This window comes from Sarcophilus harrisii, chromosome 1 (genome assembly GCF_902635505.1).
Source record: "Sarcophilus harrisii chromosome 1, mSarHar1.11, whole genome shotgun sequence".
Taxonomy (NCBI): Eukaryota; Metazoa; Chordata; class Mammalia; order Dasyuromorphia; family Dasyuridae; genus Sarcophilus; species Sarcophilus harrisii.
Window position 1 is genome coordinate 256,803,402 of NC_045426.1, and position 15,243 is coordinate 256,818,644.

General features: G+C 37.2%; 1 protein-coding gene across 5 annotated transcripts in view; it reads left to right on the forward strand.

Annotated features, from left to right (window-relative positions):
* The window catches only part of MMD2 (monocyte to macrophage differentiation associated 2), a 111,695-nt gene that overhangs the window by 61,603 nt on the left and 34,849 nt on the right, over positions 1 to 15,243 (forward strand). The window contains exon 1 of one of the 5 annotated variants that reach the window (XM_031940917.1): positions 14,140 to 14,315. The exons of the other annotated variants lie outside the window; for them this stretch is intronic. The gene's annotated coding sequence lies outside the window, so the exon portion shown is untranslated. Of the gene's footprint in view, positions 1 to 14,139; positions 14,316 to 15,243 lie in introns of those variants that run through there. 5 annotated transcript variants of the gene reach the window in all.

Consider the following 15,243-nt stretch of genomic DNA (forward strand, 5'->3'; position numbering starts at 1 on the left):
AGAAAGTTGTATATGGCACTATAAATTTCGATCATGTACAACTTTTTTTTTTATTATTATAGCTTTTTATTTACAAGATATGTGCATGGGTAACTTTTTCAGCATTGACCTTTGCAAAACCTTCTGTTCCAACTTTTCCCCTCCTTTCCCCCACCCCTCCCGTAGATGACAGGTAGACCAATACATGTTACGTATGTTAAAGTATATGTTAAATATAATATATGTATACATATCCATACAGTTATTTTGCTGCACAAGAAAAATTGGACTTAGAAATAAGTTAAAAATAACCTGAGAAGGAAATCAAAAATGCAAGTGGACAAAAACAGAGGGAGTGGAAATGCTATGCATATACAACTTTTTAAAAGAGTATTATGTTTAATTTAACATAGTATTTCCAACACTGCCTTCCTTGTCTGTGGCCGTTTCTGAACTTCCTTCTGCTCCTTTCTGGGCATGTTTCATTTTTTTTTTTTACTTATGAATGCTTTTTTATCATTATAAATGCTCTTTTTAATTTTCTTTCTCCCATTCTCCCAACAAATTTCCCCACTCCACCCCAGAATATTAAATGCATCAATTGTAATAATATGCAAAGTCAAACAAAATTAATCAACCTATTGGCTTTGTCTAAAGATGTACATCTCTTTCACCTTTACTCTAGCTTTTCTTTGCCAAGAGGTGAAAGTATGAATCATCTCAGCTTTCTTAAATAGTGTTTGATCATTGAATTATCATAGTTCTTAATTCTTTTACTCTCTTCCATTTCAGGGTTGTAATTGTTATATAATTTCCCCCCTAATTCTGGTCACTTCATTCTCCATCAGCTCATACAAGACCTCTTAAACTTTACTGAATTGATACCTTTTAAAATTTCTTATACTATAGTAATATTCCATTACATTCATATGCCGTGTTTTATTCAACAATTCTCCCAATTGATGGACAGCTACTTTGTTTAAAAGTTTCATTCTAGGCTAATTTCAGAAAAGTCTGAAAAGATTTACATGAATTAATGCTAAGCGAAATAAGCAGAAACAAGAATACATTGTACACAATAACAACGAGATTGTGTGATTATCAACTGTAATGAACTTGGCTGTTTTCAACAATGAGATGATTCAAGGCAATTCCTATAGACTTATGATAGAAGTGCCATCCACATCCAAAGAGAGAATCTTGGAGACTGAATGTGGATCAATGCATAGTATTTTCACTACTTTTTTTTCTTGTTGTTTGTTTACTTGTCTTTTCCCCCCTTTCTTGTGTTTTTTTTTTCCTTTTGATCAGATTTTTTGGGGGCAGCCTGATGAAAATGGAAATGTTTAGGAAAATTGCACATGTTTAACCCATATAGGATTGCTTGCTATCTTGTGAAGGGGGGAAGGTGAAGGAGAGGGAGAAAAATTTGGAACACAAGATTTTGCAAACGTGAATGTTGAAAACTATCTTTGCATGCATTGGGAAAATAATTCTATTAAAATCAAATAAAGAGTTCCATAATACAACAGTCACACAGATCTCTTTGATGTTGTTAACTGCCATTTTAGGGGCCATAACAGAAAGCTCACTTAATAATTTGAAGATATAAACTTTTCCCCATATTTTAACTTTGCTTACTTCAGGAATTCTTTTGTAATAGGGTTTCAAAAGTTTTCAAGATTACTAAAAAGCATCCCATCATGGTTTCCACTAAAGTCTTTGCTGAAGGATGGATAAAATCTTATATCTCTTTGGGTATATTCCTTGTACTAATATTGCTCAGTCAAAAGGTATGCATTTTAGCTATAGTTCCAAATTACTTTCTAGAATTTTTGGACCAATTTTGAGCTCCACTAACAGTGCACTAAGGTGCCTATTTTCCCACAGTCTCTCTAACAATAGACATTTTCTTTATAAGTACTATCAGAGCCTGACAGATATTTCTTGAGACTACTCAGGCTCCTCCAGGGTCCCTTGAGGAAGAAAGAACTCATTGTTGATAGCAAAGGCCAAATGACATTTCAAACAATTTTACACCTCTCTGTACCTTTTTGATTTAAATTATTTTGAGCTTTAGGAGTTTGCCCAGAATCTGGATGATACCTATCACCATGTCATTAAGGATAGCCTTCTACTTGGAACTCAGTGCCAAAATGGCACCTTTCTTGAGTTGTGTTTTTTTTTTTTCTTTTTCTTTGTTTGAACCTGGACATGGAATGGATGATACTAAACCAAAAGCAAAAAGCTGGCATGAGCTTAGAGTTCAAATTTTGCAAAAATCATTCCCTACTCACTTTATGGGTCAGTAATCCAAATCTTCAGTGAATGTCAATATAATCAAGTAAGGATGATAATAGTTTCCATTTCTAGACATAAAATAATGTTCTATCTGGTGGAGATTCTGGATAGATTACAAAAGTACCTACTCTATATAAGGTACTGTGCTAAGGACTTTGCAACTATTATAGTAAATGATTCTCCTAATAATCTTGGGATGGAAATGTTTTATTATTATCCCCATTCACAGATGAGGAAATGGAGGCAGACAGAAGTTAAGAGACTTGCTCAGGTTTATATAGCTAGTAAATGGTTTGAACCAGATCTTCCTAATCTCAGGATTCCATTTATACCACTGAGCTGTCTGTAACTAAGACAAATTGTCATTCCCCAAAATCTTATTCTACTGTTTGTATGATGGTATCTCTCCCACTGTGCTGACTGCCCTTACAATCCCTTTCACTGCTTTAATCGCCTTTTTTTTTTTTTTTTTTTTAAATGTTGAGCTCTTTGGTTTGACTCAGGCAGGGTATTTTTCTACAGTAATATTCCAGGATAGATTAGTCTTTTTCTCTTATTTTCTTCCCCTGCACTCTCTCCCTTCTCAGGTGTTCTACCTCCTCCAACCAATTTATTTGTCTTTCTTTTACTCTATACTTTTTATTTATTATGACATTCTAGGTTTTTTAAGCTGAATAGCATATTAATAAATGTGCATTTATATCTTCATATATATATATTATATATATATATATATCTTGCTCATGTAGTTATTTGTGTCCGAGTTTTAACTCCTTCCAATCATATTCTATTAACATTAAACCAATCTATTGAATTATACATATCTCAAGTATAGAAACCATATCTTATTAATCTTCATTATCATATCCCCTATAATACTCAGAGCAAGGCCTTAAATATGATGTATAGACATGACCAGTAAGTAATTGTTGAATAATAGTAATGAAGGGATCCTAAGTGGCCTGTTAAATATTGTGTAGTTGTTTTTCAATCATGTCCAACTCTTTGTGACTCTTTTTGGGGTTTTCTTGGCAAAAATATTGGAGTAGTTTGCCATTTCCTTCTCCAACTCATTTTACAGATGAGGAAATTGAGGCAAACAGGCATGAAGTGACATGCCCAGGGTCACACAGTTAGTACATGCTTGAGGCCAGAATTGTACTCGGGTATTCCTTACTTTAAGCCTGGCGTTCTATGCACTGTGCTACCTAATTACCCTAAATGGTGCCTGAAAAGGCAGGTGAATGTGGTGGGAAAAATAGAGGCAGTAAAAGGGAGGGAAGTCCATTTCTAGAGATTATTGATGGGTTTCTTTATAGATCACATATTACATTTCATGCACCATGAACAGATTACTTCAAATGTTATAAAGCTTTACAATTTTCAAAGAGCTTCTATATCCAATACTTCATTTGTTCCTCACAACAACCTCATAAAGTAGGTAGGGCAGATATTATTCCCTCCCTTTTAAAGACAATGAAATAGGTTCAGAAGAAATAGTCAAGGTGGTATAATGGAAAGAACACTGAACACTTGAGAGTTGATTCCCTTGATTATAATGCCAGTTCTGATACTTTCCAGCCATAAAACTCTTTACTTGTCATATTTCTGAACCTTCATTTTCTTACCTATAAAATGGCTATGATGCCTTCACTGATTACCTGGCAAGATTGTTGTGAGGAGAGTGATCCATAAACCTTAAAGTGCTTTCATAAAAATAGGTTAGTTATAAAGGGACTTGCCTCTAAGGTCATTCAGAACTAGTAAGTGTTAGAGCTAGTTCTAGAACCTGGGTCTTTTGGTTTCCCTCAATGGGCTGAAGAGATCATAATAAAATTCATGGAAAATGTGAAACTTAAACTAAGATTTGCAGGATGGATTGAATTGAATAGCAAAGAGGGAAGAGGGTTCTATAGTACAGAATGGAGGACAGCAAAGTCATGAGTGGGGAATGAATGTAATGTTTATGGTAGAAGGATTTTCTTTTTCTGTTTATAGGAAGGTATGGAACTAGTGGTGGATTCTGGAACGAGCTCTGCTACTCACTTGCTAAGTGACTTCTCTGAACCTCAGCTTCCCTTGATACAAATTAGTTGTTGTTCAATCATTTTAATCATATCCAACTCTTTGTGACCCCATCTGGTTTGCCATTTCCTTCTCCAGCATATTTTACAGATGAGGAAACTGGAGCTTGTTCAGGGTCACCTAGCTGGCAAGTGTCTGAGCCCAGATTTGAACTTAAGAAGATGAGTCTTCCTGACTCCTACCCCAGCATCATCCAGCTGCCCTGATTAAATTGAGGAGGCATATAATTAGATCATCTAGAAAGTCCCTTCCAGAGCTAACATGCTAGGTTTCTAGTGAGATATAAAAGAAAAGGATTTGGTTATGTGAATACAAATGTTCTTACCTTTGTGTCGATCCTGATAGAGCTTGAGGTACCTGTAGAGATGTGTTCTCATCCCTTTCACAAGCAAGAGATATTCTGAGATTCTGAAATTCCCAACTCCTCTGGCACTTAAAACCCCCACAATTTGTCTCCCGCCAATCTTTCCACACTTGAGGTTCCTCCTACACAATGTTCTATCTCTTAATAATAATAATAAAATTATTATAATAATAGCTAACAATTATATAGTACTCACTACATGCAAGGCACTGTGTTTTACAAATATCCCTTTTGATCCTCAGAACAATCCTAGGAGGTAGATGCTATTAATATCCCCATTTTACAGATGAGGAAACGGAGGCAAATAGGTTAAGTGATTTGTCCAGAATCACACAACTAGTATCTAGAGCCTGTGGTTTAACTGTTGTGCCACTTAGCTGTGTATCTTTGCCCATGTTGTTTGCTATGCCTGGAATGCCTTTTATCTCTAGTTGTTCTAGTCTCCTTCCAAAAACTACTTTGGATAGCTAAGTGGTACAATGGATAGAGCATTTAGATCTGGAGTAAGAAAGACTCTTCTTTCTGAGTTCAAATCCAGTTTCAGACACTTATTAGCTTTTAACGCTGGGTGAGACACAACCCCATTTGCCTCAGTTTCCTCCTCTGTGATATGAGCTGAAGAAGGAAAGCTGAAGCTTTGCCAAGAAAACCCCAAATGGAGTCATAAAGAATCAGGCACAAACTAAACAAACATCTCATATGTATTTTGTATTTGCTTCTCTCTGTACATGTTGTTCCACCCCAACAGGACATAAACTCCTGGAGGCCAGGTATTCTTTCATTTAAATCTGTGTATACCCCAGTTTCTAGGGGACAGCCTGGTATAAAATATGTCCTTCACAAATGTTAAACTCATAGCATTGTTTCCTCATCTTAGAGAAAGAAGAGGTTTGCAAGGAGACCGTAATCAGTTATCTCAGGATAGAAAAGAAGTGTTAGTCACACTTAGTTCCTCTAGTGTCTATTCAGAAATTGCATTTGTCTGCAGTGTTTTGGGATATTTCATCCCAGAGACTAGGAGTATCTGAACTGATTTGGCCAAAATATCTTGTGGGTCCAATTGGCCACACACAATGCATATCCATTAGGAGAAAGAGGAAAGGCTGGGATGTGTGTTTTTGCTGTGAAATATCTCACCTTCACTTCTATTTTTTTTTCAGTCTTTTGACTTTATTTGTAATATTTTTTGTTTCTTCATAGAATTGTTGGCTTCTATTTGGTCCATTTTTTTTAAAGGTGTTTGCTGCTTGGACAAAATTTTGTATCACATGTCCCAAACTATTAATTCCATTTCCAATTCTTTCTCCCATAGTCCTCATTTCTTTTCCAATATTTTTCTCTAGATCTTTCACCTCTCTTATTTAAAAAATTAGCCTCTTTTAAAAGTCTTCCAGAAACTTTTGTGCCTAACCTGTGTTTTTCTTTGAGACTTTGTATGTGTCTGAGTAACTTTTTTCTGGGTTTGTGTCTTAAAGAATCCCTGTAACCATAATAACTTTTTGTTTATGTTTTGTTTCCTTTTATATTTGTTCATCCTTTCAGCCTACTTCTTGAATTCATTTAAGATTGGACTGTATTGCACTTCTGAAGGGAAGGTCTGGGCTGGCCTGTTACTACTTTCTTGGGGGTATTGAATGTTGGGTTATTCCAATTATCTCAAGGACAAGCTTTCAGTGCTCCCAAAGTGGTCTGACCCAGGGCAAAGTTTAATTTCTGCCCTCTGCTTGTCTAAGCTCTGTAAGTTCCTGACCTGGGTTTGGATCTGAGCAATAGAAGACTGATTTTGGACTCAGCCAAATCATTCTCATGGGAAGCTTTGTTGGTTCAGAGCAACAGAACTTCAGGATCCCCTTTTGGTGAGGGCTTCATGATGGTTGTTTTTCTGCATCAAGTTGCTTTAGAAGCTAGAACTGAGACCCCACTCTGTTTCTGGATTCTGAGCTATGCTGCTGATGCTTGCTTCTAATCTTACTCTTTGCTCCATATGTAGCCAAGGCTGCTGCTTCTCCTGAAACTTCATCCCTGAGCACAGATCTGCCTATGACCTAGACTATGTAGTATAAATTTGGTAGTTGGTATAAATCTAAGATCATTTCTTTTTTTCCTGGTACAACCCCTCTCCCTGAACTCTAAAGTGCTTCCTTGGCCAGATCCTTTCCTGTGTCCATAGATTTCTCTGTTCCTCTTCCTATGCAGACCTAAGCTGGAAAAATGACTCACTCTGACTTTTTCTTGGATTTTCTCATCAGTATTCCATCTGATGTATTAAGAATATTTTGTTTGGAGGATTTTAGGTAAAGAAGCCCATACTGTTTCCTTCTACTCCACTGTCTTGACCCTCCTTCCTAATATTCTCCACCTGTCAGAAAAACCTCAGGTCATTCTCCTTGTGGTTATCCTTAGAAAAAAATTCATTCCTATTTTTTTTTTTACTATATATAATAATATGTAATACATAAAGGCAATGTTTGGCAGTTAAAAAATTAAAAGGTCTCACAGTCAAAAGGGCTTGGGTTCAAGATCTGCCTCTCATATTTATTGATTATGTGACCCTGGACAAATTATTTAATCTCTTAGTGGACGAAGTAACTCTTTAAGACTATAAGTTGCCAGTGCCAATCTACATTGGTAAAAGGGAGTTTCCTCCCTGGAGGTTCCCTAAACCAGTGAAACCACAGGTTTGATTTTTTAATAATTGTATAAATACATATGCATGTATATACATACATATTTACAGAATATTACTCTCTATGGCCCTGGACATAAGCAAGTTAAAATTATGTTTATCTAGTTGTAAAATTAAGACATGGGAAAAAATTGTGATCCTGATCTTTAGAATGAGATTATTATAGAGTTGACATGGAAATTCAAAGCTCTGAGCCCCAGTCTCCACTTATCCCATTGAACCAATCTGTCTTCCTGCCCTGTAACCCTTTAGAATATGTGTAGTTTGACGGAAAGTGCTTTGAGACTGAGGTGCCATATCAAATTCTTTCCCAATACCAGGCCCCTTCAAATGAAATGAACAATTGTTTCAAACAAGCCCCAGGATTTGGCCTCAGAATGGAATTCACTTGTCTAATGAGAAGGAGAAAAATGGATTTCCCTATTTCAGTTTCAAAGGAATGTTTTCAGTTTCTTAGGATTATGGGAATTATGTTACCAGGGGTCTTTTCTCCACCTCATTGTTTCTATAACTGTCTCCCTCTTTTACTCTGTCTGTCTCTTTCTCTATCTCTCTGTCTGTTTCTGTCTCTGTCTTTCTGTGTCTCTATCTCTCTGTATCTCTGTCTCTCTCTCTCTCTGTCTCTATCTCTGTCTGTATCTCTCTCCTCTTTCCCTCTCTTTCACTGTCTCTTACTCTCACTCTCATATTTAGTGCCAACATTAGTGTGAGACAAGCAAGGTTTTGTGGAATGCATAAAAGAATGAATGAACAAATAAATAACTGTCCATGTGCTACCATGGAAACCATGACATCACAATAGAACCCTTAATATCTGGCTTATGTGAAGAAAGAGGATTAAAATTTTGTAGAAAAAAAAGAATAAGACCAAGAAGAAGAGTGCAAGAAAAAAAGAAGAAAAATAAACCCCAAATTGGGTTGCAGGGAAGTGCAGGATGGTTGCCTGGCAACCAGTCCAGTAGAATAATGTCCTGTTGTATGAGATTGTTCCACCAAGTTGGAAGAGAATGTTAACAAAATCCATTCTCCAGCTGAGTCTTAGCCAGACCTACTCAGGCTTTGTTTTCTCGGGTCAGGCTTGGGAGTTTATAAAAAAAAAAAAAAATTAGTCTGTTTCTGATAATATTCTGCTAATAAAAATGACCGGTGGAGTTATTTTTTTTTAGCTAGTTCCCCTGGCTTCTGCCTTCCAACTTCTAGCTGGATCAAAATTAGGAGGGTGGCTGGCTCACATGTGTGGTAAGGTGGGTAGGGTGATTGGCTATTTCAGGCTGAGTCTCCAGGGTGTCTGTAGTTGGTGAGCTCACCATGGTTGAGGCTTTGGTTTTTAGCTTTCTTCATTTTCAGGAACTTGATTACTATCAGTTTCCCTCAAGAGTGATTAGATCCTGTGGGTAATCTAATCATCCTAATCAAATTTACAAGAGACAAGCTTATAGACATGAATTTCCATTTGCTATTTTACAGTGAGAGTTATACCTTATAGGCTAATTGATTCTGGCCTATTTATATAGGGTAACACCTTTCTGGCAGACAGGTCCACTCAGATCTACTCAAATTGTAGTTGAAAAGGTTGTTCGCTGAGGCAGAAATTAGGTAAAAGAAACTGTGTATTACTGAAGAGATATTCACATCAAGCTGACTCATGTAGATCACCCCTTCCTTGCAGAATATAGGATGATAGACCTAGGGCTGGATACCAACTTAGTGCAATTCCCTTACATTGCAGATGAGAAAACTGAGGCCCAGAGCAACAAAATGATTTGCCCCAAGTTATATAGACAGTAAAATGGTAGAAGCAGAATTTGAAATTAGGTCCTCCTGGACTCCAAAGGCAGACCCACTGCCCTTTCTATTGTACTATATTGCCTCATTGAGTAAATAATACAATCCTCTAGAAGCAAAGCATCCTGTCCCCTGGATTGTGCTAGAGATACAGTGGCTTGACTTGTTTCTCTTAGCCCTCTTTTCAGTATTTTATACCAGTTGTCATCATTATCATTAGCAACAAGTATTTATTGGTAGCAGTCTTCAAGGATTTGAAGGTTCTTGATTAATAGGGATTAGAATCGTTCTGCTTGGTCCCAAAGGGCAGAACATAGCTAGAAGCAATGAATGCAAACTGCAGAATCAGATTTAAGTTTAATGTCAAGAAGAACTTCTTTACCATCATAGGAAAAAAAAAAGGATTGAGCTATTCTAAGTAGTTTCCCTTCTTTAGAGATCTTCAAGCAGAGACTAGATGATCATTTGCTAGGGGTGATTGTAGAGAAGGGGCTCAACTTTATTTATGAGTCAGATGCAGTGATATATGCCTGTAATCCTTGTGCTGAGGAGACTGAGACTGGTGGGTTCCTGAGTTCAGGAGTTTTGAGTTAAAGTTAAAATTGATGGGATATCTACACTAAATCTGGCACCAATATGGCAGGAGGGCACCAGGGAAGAGAAGTGAACTGATCTAATCTGGAAATGGGACAAGTTAAAGCTTCTCTAGTGATGACCAATGAGGTTGGATACATGATTAGCAGCAGCTACTATGAACGATGAGGTTGAGTCTCAAAAAAACATAGAATCCTTAGACAGCCTAATAAAGCCTCTAGACTTCTCAGAATACTGTTGTCAGATTAGGTTTGATTAAGTGACTTAGTCACAGAACCTGAATGTTAGGGCTGGGATCAGAATGCTAGTCTTTGATTTCAGTTTCAGTAATCTTTCCACCATACCACATTAACATACTACTTCTCAATTCAAAAAGAAATCTGACTTGGATCATGGCACACCAAAATCTTCATTCCTTAACATAGTATTCTTTATGATATCACAGTTTCCAATATTAGTTTCCCATATATTAAATTACTTTGCCAACATTGTATTTTAGTGAAAAGAGCATCAGTTTTAAAGTCAGAAAATATGTATTTGAGTCCTAGTCTAATGTGCCCTTGTGAATATCAGCAAATTAGTTTCTTTGTTTGTCCATCTGTAAAATGGGGATAATCATACCTTTGTTGCTTGATTTGTTTGGTTTAGTTTTTTGAGACTGGGTCTCTCCCTAGCTCTCCCAGGCTGGAAGTGCAGCAGCTTCTTAGGAGCCAATCTACTGCTAATTAGCATGGAAGCATTGACTTGCACCATTTTCAGCCCTGGCCAATTTGTCCTTCCTTTGTCAATCTGGTATCCTCACTCTGGCTCCTAGGAGCTCACTTATTGGTGCAGATATCCAATCAACTTTAGCACTAACTTAAGTTCAGAACTCTTGAGATCAAGCGAACTTCTAGTGTCAGGCTTTCCAAGTTGTGGATTATCCATGTGTGCCCTCACACAGGACTCCCAAGATGTGAGGAAATCATTTTGTAGACCTTGAGTGGCTATATAAATATGAGTACAGAATAGCAGGCATGGGAGCAGAGCACAGCTGGGACCAAGTATGAGAGATGAATGTTGGCTATTGCCAGTTTCACCTGGACTAGAGTGGGGAAACTAGTTAGAGCCAGTGATGAAAAACATTTCTAATGTAACCTTCAAACCAGTACACATTTTTCTGCATGTGGGAGAAAGTTTGGGCACAAATACCAAGTAAAGCTCAGAGAAATGATAACAGCATTGTGGTTACAATGGCCTGGACCTGTACATTTTCTCATTTCACTTTTCATTGTGTGTGTACTCAGCTGCTAATCATCTTGGGAGTTGTAAGAAATATGTTGGCTACATCTATGTTCCCTGGATGTCTGTGTCAATCTGTGGTCTTTTCCTGTGCTACTCAGAACACCAAAGGGAGATAAAAGTGAGGATGTCATGTGTCTCAGATTCAGCCTGAGTGCTGCTTATCTGATATTCATCTGCTGAGATCACTCTCCCCTCCCTAGAGAGCATGCTTGACAGTGGGCTCCAGAATGTGACAGATTGGCAGTTTCTCAGTGAGAGTCAAGGAGTTTATTTAATGTTATCAGTAACACCTTTACAAATCATAGCCTAATGTGAGCTACTTCTGGGGAAATTTTTGTAGATAACCAATTCCATCCAAGGTGAATACTTCCTAATGAAGTAATCTGTCCTCAGATGTCCTGCCTTTAACTATCCTCCTTCCTTTAGATTTACATTGACTTCATCTGAGGGGCCAGAGTTCACTTTCTATATAATTAGGAGGGTCTTTGTGTTGTTTGCTATCAGCAGCTCTAGAGTCTAGGAATTGTTATTGGGTCTTTTCACCTAAAATGTCAGATTAATCCCCTTCTTTGATACTGACATTGACTTGGCAAGATTAAAATGTGGTAGTATTGAGTGTAGATTCCTGAAGATTCAGTTATAAAGGAATGGAGAACTGCTAGTTACACTGCCTGCCCTTTGCCATCACCACATGCTACAGAGCTGTTAGTAAGCTAGAGTTAATAATAGTTACTGATTCAAATCAGGTCAAAGAATGGGCCTTGAATGTGTATGGTCTTTAATCCTTTAGACCAAGAATAGGGATAAGCAATATCTGATAGGCCTAATGATGGTGAAGGAAGAAAATAAGAAAAAAAAGGAGTTGTAGAAAACAAGAGAAATAGCAAAAAACAAAAGAGAAAAGGGAGCACATATGGAGAGGAGGGATGAATTGCCAGTAAGAGTAGTGCCATATCTCTCCAGTGCCATATGTTACCTCCTCCTAGACTAGGTTAGGATCTGAATGGGTTGGTCAGCCCCAGAGAGACACCATAAAGAATGGCCTCTAATTTACCCAATCAGACTTTAAAAGGAAAGGGTTTTTATGTTTTTTAAATTTTTTTACAGTTACATGTAAAAATAATTTTTTTATATTTGTTTTTTAAAATTTGAGTTCTAGATTCTCCCTCTTCTTTCCCACAGTTCCCCCATTGAGAAGGCCTATGTGAAGTTGTACAAAACATTTCTATTAAAGTCATATTGCAAAAAAAAACTTCAAAAAAAAAGCCAAAAAAAAAAAAAGCTTTAATCTATATATTCAGACACAATCAGTTCTTTCTCTGGGTATGGACAGCATTTTTCATCATAAGTCTAAAAGGAAAGTTTTAATGACAACTTCTGACATTGTGAACAAAGCAAAATTCTGTTCAGGGGCAGCCCAGGGCATGGGAGATGTGATTATAATAAAATAATGAGATTTTTGCTTTAAAAAAAAAAAGCAGGCATAACAGAATTTGGCCATCCAATAAGAGAAGTCTCCTTTTGAAGTACCTTTATTATTTGAAATACCTTTATTACAACTATGCTCCCATTGTTCAAAATGCATTTGGGACAACCTCTTTGTCAGTTGGCTTCAGAGGTTCAAGCGTGACAAATTAGGGTGAGGGTAGATTGGTTATTTAGAAACAACTAAGAGAAGAACACCAACTCTGAAGGCAGGAGGACTTGAATTCAAATGTGGCCTTAGACACTTACTAGCTGTGTGATCCTAGTCAAGTCACTTAACCCCAGTTGCCTTGCCACAAAAAATAAAAAAGGAGAAATAATTAAGAGCCATTGAAAGTCAATCTATGGGAAAAGATACAGTATTACACTCTGAGAGAACATTAAGATAATGACAATGGTAGTGATATGATATAAAGTTATGTCTAATTTTCTTGTGATGTTTCCATAAAGGAAAGGTTTTAGCAATGTTATCAGTTGTGGCATAAACATGGAATAAGCGTAAACTCTCCCAGAGTGATGACTTTGTATCTTTTTTAATTAAAAAATACTTTGTTGTCAAAAATGCTAACCATTATCTGAGACTTCAGCAAGTTGGAATATTTTCACGGGTGGATGGTTTTGCCTTGATATTGATGGCAGCTGACAGATGAAAGTGGTGGCTGCTAAAGGTTGAGGTGGCTGTAGCAATTTCTTAAATAAGATGACAATGAACCAAATTATGATTTTGAAGATGAAACTTGTCTAAATGTCTAAATACAACGCAATATGGTGAAAAGAATACTAACTCTGGAGTTGTAGACCTAGATTCAAATTCCACTTCTGATGTTTACTAGCTCTGTGACCTTAAGATTTAATTTCCTTAAATTAAAATTTAATTTCCAATCTATAAAATTGGCAGGAGGAAGTAGACTAGATATTTCTAAGAGATTTTCAGATTAAGATCTATGATCTCATGCTTATATTTGTTTAAAAGTCAATCATATTATCAAACTAAATACATCTGAGAGGGAGTTTTATTCAGGAGGATTTAGCCAATCTATTTGACTAATGAATTGTAATGACAAAGACGAGAATTGGGCAGGAGTCTTGCATATGAGAGCTTTTGGATGTAAAGAGGTTCAAAGGAGCAGTATTGTGCTTTCCACAGCATGAAATTCCTAGATATTTTCTCCTTTTGTTCTTGCGTGTGTGCCTAGCTGTCAGCTCCCTTGGGAGAAACTCTTCTGAAGTTTGGAGAATAAAAATCAAGAGAAAGAATCAAAGGAAAAAGGGAAGCATAGAGAGACAATACAGAGGGACAAACTATACTAGATAAAGAAGGAATAGAACAACCAAAAAGAGCTTTGGAGAACCTCACAGTATCTGGGACTTAGGAGTGCTAAATTATCTGCCTTGGGATGGAGTATTCAGGGCAGAAGAGAATGGCAAAGGTAGCATAGCCACAACCTCGAAGAAGATCAATAATACTGAGAGCTCTTGGCTCCTGTCTGAGTGGGTGGGGGAAATGAGAATAGAGCTACTTCTTGGTGCGTAGGGGACCCGTATGCTGTGACGTCAGGTCCAAGATGTTTCATGGCCATGACACTGTGTGGATGACAGAGATGTGTTTAACCTAGAAGATTAAAAGAAAGCTCTCATCTCAGTGCCAGCAGATTCTGTGCAGGGATGAAATGCCACAGAGCAAACCCTCCCTGCTCTGAATATGCACAGGTCTCCACTGCCGCTGCTGCTCAAAGATTCTTGAAATCCAAGGTATGTATTTGAAGGGACAACTACTTTACAAGTGCCCAGGAAATGAGAATGAAAAAGAAGGGAGAATCAGGCAGTATGGTATTTTGGTAAAAGTGCTGGACTAGGAAGTCAGAGGACCTGGCTTCCAGGCTTGGCTTGATTGTTTGCTACCTGCCTGACCTTGGGTATGTCTGCCATTTAACTACTATGAGAGTCAGTTTCCTTATCTAGGAAATGAGGATGATACTGCTTAGGTGACCTACCTCACAAGGCTGCTGTGAATGAGAGAATATTTTTGTTCCTTTTAAATAATAATTCTGTCTTTTGTATACAAAGATGATGGCACAGTACAAAGAGCACTGAATCTGGAACCAGAATACCAGAATTCAAGCTTTGCTTCTGTCCCCTGCTAACCTGTATAATCTTAAGCAAATTATTCACACTTTCTGTTCCTCAGTTTTTTCTTCTGTAAAATAAAGGAATTGGCCTCTGAGATCTCCTTATTTCTAAATACAGGATCCTGTGACTCTACTAGCAAGTAGGATGAATTTCTTTGAATTGTTTTTATGTTGTTTTTTTTTAATTGTTTTCAGGAGGGGCAATAGATTTGCATCAATAAAGCTAAACTCTCCATCCTGCTCTTCCCATCCTGCTCTTCCCTTTTGACCAATGGCATGTATCTGGAAGATGGATGGTTACCAGGGTTAAGCTTGCAATTCTATGACCATGAAACAGGACAAAATTATCCAGACATATATGATCACGAGGCAAAGATATCACTATTCATGGATGATATAAAATCTCATTGTGTCCAGAAGTGCCACCTTTTGAACATATGATGAATATATCTGGCTTATAATGAACTCCCAATTCTTTTAAATGCTTAATTATTGTGTTGTATGTTAAACTGTGCTTTACTCCCTCCAATGATAATTGCTTTCAGTTTCTG